The sequence below is a fragment of the Leuciscus leuciscus genome, assembly GCF_965113295.1.
Source record: "Leuciscus leuciscus genome assembly, chromosome: 23".
In the NCBI taxonomy this organism is placed as follows: Eukaryota; Metazoa; Chordata; class Actinopteri; order Cypriniformes; family Leuciscidae; genus Leuciscus; species Leuciscus leuciscus.
The window spans coordinates 2,107,987-2,119,360 of record NC_138747.1 but is presented as its reverse complement, the minus strand read 5'-3'; positions in this window follow the sequence as shown (position 1 = coordinate 2,119,360).

The window sequence follows — 11,374 nt, the reverse complement described above, 5'->3', positions numbered from 1 at the left end:
GCTCATACGATTGGCTCGAAAACTGCGTGTTTTCGAATCCCACGAAAGATTAATCGGCCGACTTTTCTTCATCAAAATGATGTTATCTGATTCCTCACAGATTAAGAGCATCAACGACGCTGTTGAATCTCCTGAATAATTAGATCATTTTCTGTACGCTGAAAGCTCGCTTCTTGGCAGTCGTCCATCTTGATCATTGTGAAGCGGGTTCATTCAGACGCGGTGCTGAAGACGGATGGATTGGTTGGTCAGTTTGTGGTCTGAATGGCCTGGTCCTGCCCGCTGCGCTGGACATTAAGGCCTGATGGACAGCGTTAAGCCTCTCTAAACACTCGAGGATGAACACAGCTGCTGGGAGAGACACTGGCCCACTGTGTTAGCGCCTACGAATAAGTACACAGACTCAGCGGGAGGCCCCTAGGGGCCCCTCGGCGCATCTCTTGATTGTGTCCATCAACATGCATCAAACCCCGATCCACAGCTTTGTGTCTTCTTTAAACACTGACACGCACATTCAGAAAGCTTTACAGGAAGATACGTGCATCATATGTTTGGCGATTCGCTCTATATCTTACTTGTTGGAAAAGAGTCGCGAGGAAAAGATTAGCCAGACGACTGGTCCCGCGGCTCGCTTGCCAATATTTGTTTATGTTGCAGTATCTGCGATGTGAATGTCGGCTAATTTAGTATGAACACAAGCTGCGAGTCCATCCAGTAATGAACCCTCAGTGAAATCAGTTTACAAACAACGGCACCATTAATAGGCGGCCGGTTGAATCGGTGCCATGCGCTTTTATTCTGCACGTGCAATTACCAGGTCAGTCCGCGATCAGGAACTCTGACTCGAACGAGGTTAAATGACTGCATGGGATTTTGGCTCGAGCGTTCTGGCCCGCTACGGCGAACAATTAGTTATGCAAATATATATAAGAGATGTAGAAAGCAGGAGCTGGAAGGATGCAATCTCATTTTGTCGGCCAGAAACCAATTAATGAGAATTTTGGTTGGACGGATAACAACAGCGCGGCTGGAAAAGGGGATGAAACACGATTGGCAGTCAAAGACTTGTTGTTGTTCCTTTTTCTCCTTCATTAGACATGTAAAATAAGACTTTAGCGTTCCATCTCTGTCATGAATCCCTCATAATCAAAGCCAGAGCTCCCGGTTGATCTCTCAGACGTCGATTCGTGAACGTGCATTTGCTTAAAAGAGCTTTTGAACGTGCCTTTTAGGAAAGCAAACGTTTAGCCACTAATTCACAAATCCCTTTAAGAGGCTGAGAGTGTTTCGTATTCCCACCACGGCTTTACTTAAACCCTCGTAATGATAGATGTTTGGCATCTTCTGCGCCGCCGCCTTCTTGACTGATGAAGTCACTCACGCTGGTAGATTAGGATGTGTGTAGTCTTGAACCCAGAATAGTCATGCGGGACTGACCTACAAGCTCAATACAGTCTGTACTGGAGAAGAAAGGTCCAAAAACTCACAGATGAGATGTCTTTAGCAGTAAATCTAAAAATATTTTTGATTAGTGATGAAGTTAAGGCTTTTGCTTCTCAGATTGTTCTTCTGCACTTTTGAAAAATAAAGGTTATTTATTTGCATTGATGGTTCCAGAACTTTTAACTTCCATGGAATCTTTCCAGTCTACAAAAAATGTAGATTTAATGAGCTTTTAGATTTAGATTTTTGAAATGTTCTTCACACTAAGAAAACGATGGTTCTTTAAAGAACTGTTCAATGAAAACTATTATATGGGGAACCAAAAATGTTTTACATATAAAGGTTACCAATTTTGATTTTCACAGTAGTGAGGAAACCATTTTAGGTTACTCAAAAGACCTTACAGTGAACAACATTTTAATAATCTCAAGAACTTTTTTCCACTATAAAGAACCTTTTGTGCAATGGAAACACTGTAGAAATAACACTTGCTGCCTTAAATTTAATTACAATCAAAAGTACAATCAACTTGGATGTTTAAAGTCCCCCTGTGGTGAAAATCCAGCTTTTAATGTTGTTTATGTGTGTATGTGGTGTTTTTAATACGCTTTAAGACAAACCATGTGTAAGTTCATAAGTCGACACCATTGCTGAGTATTTCCTCCTTAAAACTGCAGTGAACCAAAGACAGTCTCAAAAACACGCTTTGAAATCGCTGGTGTTTCTGACGTCACAAACTACCTTGTAACCAATCAGATCAACGTGTGATCGTCAACCAGTGGATCTCTGAGCTGAGTGAGTGAGTGGAGGCGGGGCTCATATGCATATTCATAGAACCGCGTATACTTAATGAAGCAAGGGTGTCGAGTTACATTCAAGATATTTTAAGGCATAACGACATTTTTTTCAAGGAAAAAACTTAAATATGTCATTTTGGTGATCAAAAATGAGTTTTAAGGGATAAAATGATGAACTACAGGGGAACTTTAAGTCATTTCAACTTAAAAAACGAGTTGAATCTTGTATAACTTATAAAAAATGAAAGTGTCTGAACATATTTCGATGAATTATAGCAATGTAAAAACTTATGTTTGTAATATCTCATTGATCATATAATTTTTTATTGTGAAGGTTTTCAGCTTTTCAGTTTTCATCTTCAGCTTTTATTTAAAAAATACCCCCAAAATCTCAATTATGTCTCAAAGATTTGCCTAGAGAACTCCAACATCGACAATCTGCAAATAAACTCAAATATTTATGTCACACTTTACAGTAAGGTTCCATTTATTCACACTAACATTAACTAACAAGGGAATTACTTCTAAAGCAACTATTACGAATGGATTGTTAAAATCAATCTTTTAATATTATTTAATGGACCTGCGCTAACATGAACTTACGTTAAGAAATATTAATAAACGCTGTATTGCTAATTGTTAGTGGTTATTAAATGCATTAATTACTGTTAACCACTCAGACCTTATTGTAAAGCATTACTAAAAGCATATTTCCCATGAAAATTCTACCATGAGCTAATGATGCATCAAGCAAAGTTCTTTTTTGTTTCCACTTTTATGTCTCCTAATGAATTTCAAGATGGGTAAAGCCTTAATTGCACCCTAAGTCACTTTGGATGAAAGCGTCTATCATATGCATTAATGCACACTGGAAATAGATGTAATATTTAATACTTTTTTTTAAATGCCATATTAGAGAATGCATGTCCAGCTCTATTCAAAATACCCCAGATTCCAAACAATATTGTGTAATATTTTGTTTTAGTCACTCAAATCTGTTTGATATTATCGTTCATTTCAGGGTCTCCTTGAATCCAAACTTTGGATGTGTAATGTAAGCCAAATATGATAATTTGGCCGTACGCGGCTGTGCTTATGGCGAGATCAGAGGCATACCACAAATGCTGCAGGGGATGAATAATTTTGGAGTAATCCTTTGTTTTTTTGACCCAATTTTTCAGGCCCTAATTTTCACCAGCGCTCTCGTCTGACATTTGATCTAGGATTTGCAGCTCTTCCCAGCAGAACTGCTGCGGTTCTTGAGTTCTGCTGCTCTCGGATCGATCGGTATTGTCGTCCGCCCCAAAATAACGTGCAAGAAATTAATGCGGTGTTATTGTAGCGGATCCACAAAGCGACCACCCGTCCGAAAGAACTGATCTGAACGGGTCTCTTTATCGGTGTTTAATTACCAGTGAAATAGCTGGCCTGCGTTTTCCTGCTCTTCAACTTTGAAAAGCATTACGCCATGCTTGATTTGAAACTTCTCAAATTGCTGTTGTTGTATAAATCCCCAATAAGTGTTTTATTATGACTGGTCATAATCCTCTCAATAGAACGGCATCTGCCGCAGTCTCTCTGAATCATCCTCATTATCTGTGCTGGAGGAGGTGTGTCTTCTGCAGATGTACCGTGAAATTTGTTTGCACAAAACTCACAGTCCTAAACCTTTGGGCAGTTTCCTATGAATATTCATGAGGCGCACACAGACGTCACCCTTTTCCCGAGCCGTGCTTATTATGAATATTCAAATGATGGGAGGTGGTCGTCACTCCTAACAAGCATGCTGTCCTCATGAATATGCATGAAGGGAAGGGGCCGCTTTGTTATGCAACGGAAACCCAGCGTCTGAAACGGGCCGGGATCCTCAGGAGCAGCACCAAACCATCTGGACCTTTTGGTGGCACAATATAAAACAATATAAAACAAGAGCCTTTGTCCAGATCCCGCGAGTGACCCGTGTACCTAAACGCCGCTGGTGCGCTTGTGCGTTCAAGGAGTGGTGGAAACGCCGATAAATACTCGATGGGATGGGAATGAGGGCAATGGTTGTTTGTATGCTCATTAAATTATGCTCATAAGTATCAAATGAATTTAAATGATGATTCTTATAAAAAAACGTTCATTACTTTTTGTTAATTTATTGTAAAGAAAGTCGAGGTTGGAGACAAAATAGTGAAATTCTGCCAAACTGCACCTTTGATAATAAGAGACGCAATAAAAAGTGAATTATGGCATTTAGATATTTTTTTTTTTCATTAAATATATTTTTAACCCTCTGGCTGTTACGGATATGGTGGCAGTAATCAAGAACATGACAATGAGATTCTATAGGAGACTTTAATTCAATACTTAAACAAGGATTGAGAACATATCAATGAGAACTGAAATAATGCAAGACAAGGGACTGATGGAAACAGAGGGCTTAAATGCATGAGCAAACGACATTATAGACAAGACACACCTGAACAGAATACTCAAATCAATTAGTAACCATAGTGACAAACAGGGAGAGAACTGAGGCCCTGATTACACGTACATGGTTATTTAGAAAGACATTTCCCTTCGTTTGTGCCCTTCGTTTACACGCAAACGGAGAATTCGCCTCTGAAAACGATTCTTTCTAAAAACTCCGACCAGAGTGGAGATTTTGGGAAACTTAGTTTTCAAGTTTGCATGTAAACTGAGAAAGAGTTTTAGGTAGCCGACGTCACAGTACGCGACAGGACTTGTGTCAAAACAGAAAGAGGAAGTGATTCGTCACTGTTGTTGCTATTTTCAGGATTCTGATTGGCTAATGTGGGCTTGAGCTTCTCGTTACACTGCCACCTACAGGTTTGGCATGCTCTTGACGGCATATAGACACGGGTTCGTGTAAACGAACACTTTTCTGAAAACTGACAGGTGTGCACGATGTTATTTTTGAAAACGGAGAGGGTGAAATGTCTAACGTAGCCTGAGATGTCTAACGTAGCGTGTTAACGTAGCCTGAGAACTGACAAACACAACACAGCTGAACCAAATTAACTAATGAAGACGGTGATCATAGAAACAAGGAGTGGCGTGAAACTGAACTAAATGAACCCATAAGGAAGTCCAAAAACAAACAGACATGTAACACTGTCGCTTTTCACGTGTCGGTCGATGTTTTTATTTAATATTTTGTATTTGTAGGGGATTTTATGGTACTAAATTATATTTATGCATTAGTTATAATCCATTTATTCACTTATTGAGCATAGACCTGAAAAATGAAAAAATGAAAACTTAAACTGTCATCAATCTTGAATGCTTTAGAGCACAGACTTCAGTTTTGTCTTTTTTTTTTAAATATGACACATGGCATATTATTGCTGACATGAAAAAAGTTATAACATTTTACATTTATTGTTATGTAAAATGCACAAAAATACCATTTAAAATGTTTATATGAAATATATATTATTTTCCAAAATATGTTTTACTCAAAGACTAAACAAGTCATAAATCTAAACAGGTTGTGTTAGGTAAGATTGTGTTTGTGCGCAGAACCAATTAATATTCAGTTTAATGTTTGATGATCGTGCTATTTTACATGTGTGTCAGCAATCGCTTGTTTCTGCTTCTTCTTCTCCTGTGTTTTGATCAGGAGATTCTGAACTCTGTGTGTGATAGATGTGTAATTGCGCCCCCTACAGTATAACACTGAAAACACGGATTGCCGGAAAATTCCGTCAAAGCGTTAATGTACTTATTCCCTAAATCCTTTAACACCTGCTTCACCTGCCAGTGACGGGTGTGCTAAAATAAGTGTTTACCTGCAATTGAACTGTATTCTGTAGTGTGTCTTTTAAAATTCATATTTTTGTCTCTAAGTAAAAGCAAGACTTTTAATTTCAGATCCTGGTTTGAGTATAATGAGTCTGTCTTTAAAACTCGTACTGATGTTTCTCAGTGTTTCCTGGGCTGTGTTTACCCGCTGTGTAAGACGGTTTCTCAGTGTTTCCTGGGCTGTGTTTACCCACTGTGTAAGACGGTTTGTTTATGTGACGGCCCCGTCTCAGTGCCGGGGCCCCTCAGGTTATTTTCAGGAGCTGAAGACATGGCGTCTGGTGTCTCACCCGGTGTTATCAGCCTCTCGAGTCGTGTTTCTGTCCAGACGGCCCGCTATGACAGGACGGCTAACACTCGAGTCACGAGGGCTGAAGTGGCGTTCCTGAACCCTGACGCACACAGGGACACTTCTGTCCTCGCGAAGCCTTTCACTCCAGGTTCCTGCGAGTAACACATGCTGTTTTTTAGTCGGGCATTGAAATGTTGAAGCCGTGTCCTATACCACAAACAACATAAACACTTTCTCTTTGACTGCACCACCGTACAAATGCAAATATTACTGAATTTGAGGACAATCTGAAAATGTGAGTGGTGCTCGGGCATGGAAAGATGTCTCCACAGTGCAAGCGAGGTTTTTTTTTAAGTCTTGCTTTTTAGAGACAAAAATATGAATTTTAAATGACATTTAAATGAATGAATGTGTTATGAGTAGTTTTAAGGCGAGATGCTTCATCCATAGTTTTTGGTCATTTGTTTTGCCTCTTTTGCTTCTATAGTGTGTCTTTGTTCAGACTAGTGGAAAGTAAACATCCAAAATATACATTTAAGTGTTTATTAATTGCATTTTATTTGTAGATTTCAATCACAACACATATCTTTAAAGTCAGAAATCTCCTCTTAATCTGCTTTACACACATCAAACTTTACAGTTTTATTCCTTTCTATATTCTGACGGTTTGTTCATATATCATTCGCCTGATTTCTATCATTTATATAACATGTTATTAATTTCAACATGGTGCAAATGTGTTGTTTTTTTCTGGCTGTTGATGGTATTTTCTGATTTATGGAGCGATAAAAATAACGTTTTTGCACTAAAACAAATTTTTAAACAATATTTTTGTAAAATTTTGAGTGGGTTATGATGAAGTTTTTTTCACTTAAGTATCATGTGACTGAAGCTCATGCTGAAAATTCAGCTTTGATAACAGAAATAAATAAATAACATTTTACAGCGTTACAATAAAAATGGTTCTTTTAAATTGCAATAATATTTGACAATATTTCACTGTTTTTACTTTCGTTGATCAAATAAATGCAGCCTTATGTGAACAGAAGAGACTTAATTTTTTTTAAATCTAAACTTTTGACTGCTAGTGTATTATATTAATATTTATTTATTTAAATAATAATATTATTTATTATTGTATTAATTTTTTTTAAACAATTTATTTCATAATTATGTACATCGATTAGCCCTGGAAAACCTACTATGCATTTCTTTCTAACATTTTGGTGTTTGTTTTGTATTCATACATACATTATTCATCCATTATTCCGGCTGCTTCACGACCAGTTTGAAAGTTTCCACGCGACTTCGGCACGAAATGCGACATTCATATCAAAGATAATAGAAAGGCGCTTTAGTTTTAAATGTTCGTTCGAATATTACTCGCAATTCTGCTGCGTACCATAACAGACACATCCATGACTGTTTCCAAACAGGTTTCCCAAACGCTTTCCCCCCCGCCTGCAATCGTTCTGCTGTAACTGACACCATCGGTTGAGCCGGCGGTGCCATATACAATATGTACGGCATAATACACAAAATCTTCAAAGTTTCTCCGTGTCTCCTCAGTGGCGTTTCAGAATAAACAGGAAGAGATGACATATGGATCGGCGTGGGGCCCTGCCAGCGGTTATGACAATGAGGGGCCCTGGTTTCGCCTCTATATGAAATCCACCTGTTCAGTTTGATAGTATCCCAACACTAAAGTGACAAGACTTGAATAGGACCCGAATCCCTCTTCTATGGGATTAAGCGGAATGATATGCCAAGTCCATCTTTTGTGTTCCTTCATAAAACCGCTGTCACTTCCAAAAGAAATCTGTCTTTATTCTTTCCCTCGGGATAAAGCGACAAGCTGCTGAGATGCACCTGATATCGACACACAATGAACAGAGAGACGCAAAGAGCTTGTCTTTGTTGGCCAATATTTGTTTATTGTGGGCTGAGATGTTCGTCTCATCTTGACCCCGAAAGGCAATATCTTGGTTTCGTGCGAATGCATTTTCAAGTGTGTTTTATATAACATGTCAGAATATGATATGACCACAGGCTAAACTGAAATGTTACCAAGTACCATCTGTAATTGCTCTTCTTTTAGGACGAGCCGAGGGTTTTGTGTACTTCCCCCTTGACATCATGAGAAAGGATGGAACTGATTTTGGGTTCTGTGGGAAAACATGTGTTTGTGGGGCGGCCCGTCAGAAGTGCTTTGACCATCTACATGTCGAGTGATAGATGATGGGACGGGGCCCACGAGTGCTGTGTTTGTTGTAAGAGGAGCGTCAGAATGACAAGCCATTCGTTCTTCACCGCGGGTGGAAAGAGATGGAAGTGATCTTGAGTTTATACTGGATTTACTCCGAGGGGGACGTGTGTGTTTGAACAAACGGGTCCTTTGCATTGTCACATCCAAACCCTAGATGAATTGTTCATCCCAAAACGTTTGTTCCTTCTGTCATCGTTTAGAAAGTCTGTCATTGTTTACTCTCGCTCACGTAGTTTAAACCATTTTGCAATTTCAATGCAATTACAGTAGATGCTGATTTTAGGTAAAAGAAGATTTTTATTTATTTTTTTATTAGTGCAGACAACTTGTGTACTATATTGCAACTCATGATATGATTTGTAATTGAAATAAAGGTTAAATAAAATATAAATATTAAATGAACTTACACTTGCATTGGCAACTGACTGAAATAAATGTGTTTAAGAACTGAAATAACTGAAACTTAAAAAACTTTAAAATCAAGCTATGCAAAATTTGCCGAATGGTGAATTTACATTAAAATTAACATACAATGAAAACTGAGAATATAAAAATAAAAGCTCATTCATAACATCAATAAATACGGTAACACTTTACAATAAGGTTTCATTAGTTAACATTAGTTAACATGAATGAACAATACTTCTATTTATTAATCTCAGCTTATGTTAATTTCAAAATTTAATCCAGCGTTTAATGTAGTTTATATGTGTATGTGGTGTGTTTAATATGCTTTAAGACAAACCATGTGTAAGTTCATAAGTCGACAGCATTGCTGAGTATTTCCTCCTTAAAACTGCAGTCAGTGAACCAAAGACAGTCTCAAACACACGCTTTGAAATCGCTGGTGTTTCTGACGTCACAAACTACCTTGTAACCAATCAGATCAACGTGTGATCGTCAACCAGTGGATCTCTGAGCTGAGTGAGTGAGTGGAGGCGGGGCTCATTTGCATATTCATAGAACCGCGTATACTAAATGAGGCAAGGGTGTCGAGTTACATTCAAGATATTTTAAGGCATAATTTTTTTTCAAGGAAAACTTGAAATATGTAATTTTGGTGATCAAAGATTAGTTTTAAGGGATAAAGTTATTGAGGGGAACTTTAAGTCATAATATGTTCAATTAAATGTAGATAAGATGTAATTGATTCACCATTCTCATGCATTACTTTAAATGTACTGCAAATGAGATTTAAGAGATCATCTGTAAATAACTAAAATGTTTATTTTTCTCATGCATCTTTCATATGACTTGCCAATTAGCATGATGCTTTTATAGTGTTTTGTGTGTGTGTGTGTGTGTGTGTGTGTGTGTGTGTGTGTGTGTGTGTGTGTGTGTGTGTGTGTGTGTGTGTGTGTGTGTGTGTGTGTGTGTGTGTGTGTGTGTGTGTGTGTGTGTGTGTGTGTGTGTGTGTGTGTGTGTGTGTGTTTTAGAGTTTGTCAGACTGTGGTCTTTATCATTTTGATTTGACGTTCTGTCTAACACCTGATTCTGTGTTTTCCAGAAGACATAAATCATACAGGTTTTAGAGTAAATGATGACAGAAACTAGTCCTTGAACCCCTGAGACAGAATCAGGCCTTTTTCAGTATTAGTGTCTCCTGGATGCGGAGGGTAAAAATATCTGTGATCAACATATTTTGATTACTGAAGTGGAACATTCCAGAAATTCCCTTCCGCAAACTCACAAGGATGAAAAATTCTGGAGTGTTTTACAGAACACAGTCGCCCGACGACAAACAAACTGTGTTCGGCTGCCGAGACACTGGAGACGTTTATTAGCAGCATCAGTTCATTGAGCTTCGGTTCATTGATTGTTTTACAGTCACTCGTTACATCCAGATGATTTGTACGTCTGACTGGTTTATGAATTTCAGTCCAGATCACTCACCATATTTGGTATCGTCTATGGGTTTTGTGTTTTGCTCTCACATGATCTTTTCCACACTGTTTCTCTTTGTGTTTGAGCCGAGAGGCGAGAACTGAAGCTTCAAGCCTGTAAAATAATGTTTGGAGGGAAACGTGTGTGTTTTCACGTCACATTTGAGTCTCTGTGTTGTTTTTGTACGAGTGCTGGAACAGGACTGTCAAACTCGGTCCACATCATTCGGTGTTATTGTGCTTTTGCAGCTCAGATATTATGAGGAAGTGTTTGTGCGTGAGATTTGTGTCAGATTTTTCAGGCAGTTCATTTCATGTAAAATTATGTGGATGTATGAGTGTGTATAATTATATACACACTCATATAAGTATCTATGAGTGTGTATCTAGAGACTTATTATATAAGTCTCTTCTGCTCACCAAGGCTTCATTTACTTGATCAAAAATACAGTAAAAACTGTGAAATATTATTATAATTTAAAATATCTGTTTTCTATGTGAATATACAGTGAAATGTAATTTATTCCTGTGATGCAAAGCTGAATTTTCAGCATCATTACTCCAGTCTTCAGTGTCACATGATCCTTCAGAAATCATTCTAACATGATGATTTGATGCTAAAGAAACATTTGATTATCAGTGTTGAAAACTGTTGCATATTTCTGCGGATTCAATTTTTATTTTTTATAAATGAGTAAAGACATTAAATTGATCAGTAAAGACATTTATAATGTTACAAAAGATTATGTTTCAAATAAATGCTGTTCTTTTGAACTTTCTATTCATTCAAGAATCCTGAAAAGCAAGATGAATAACAGTTTCCACAAAAAAATGAAGCAGCTGTTTTCAGCACTGATAATTATAACAACCATTATTAATAATT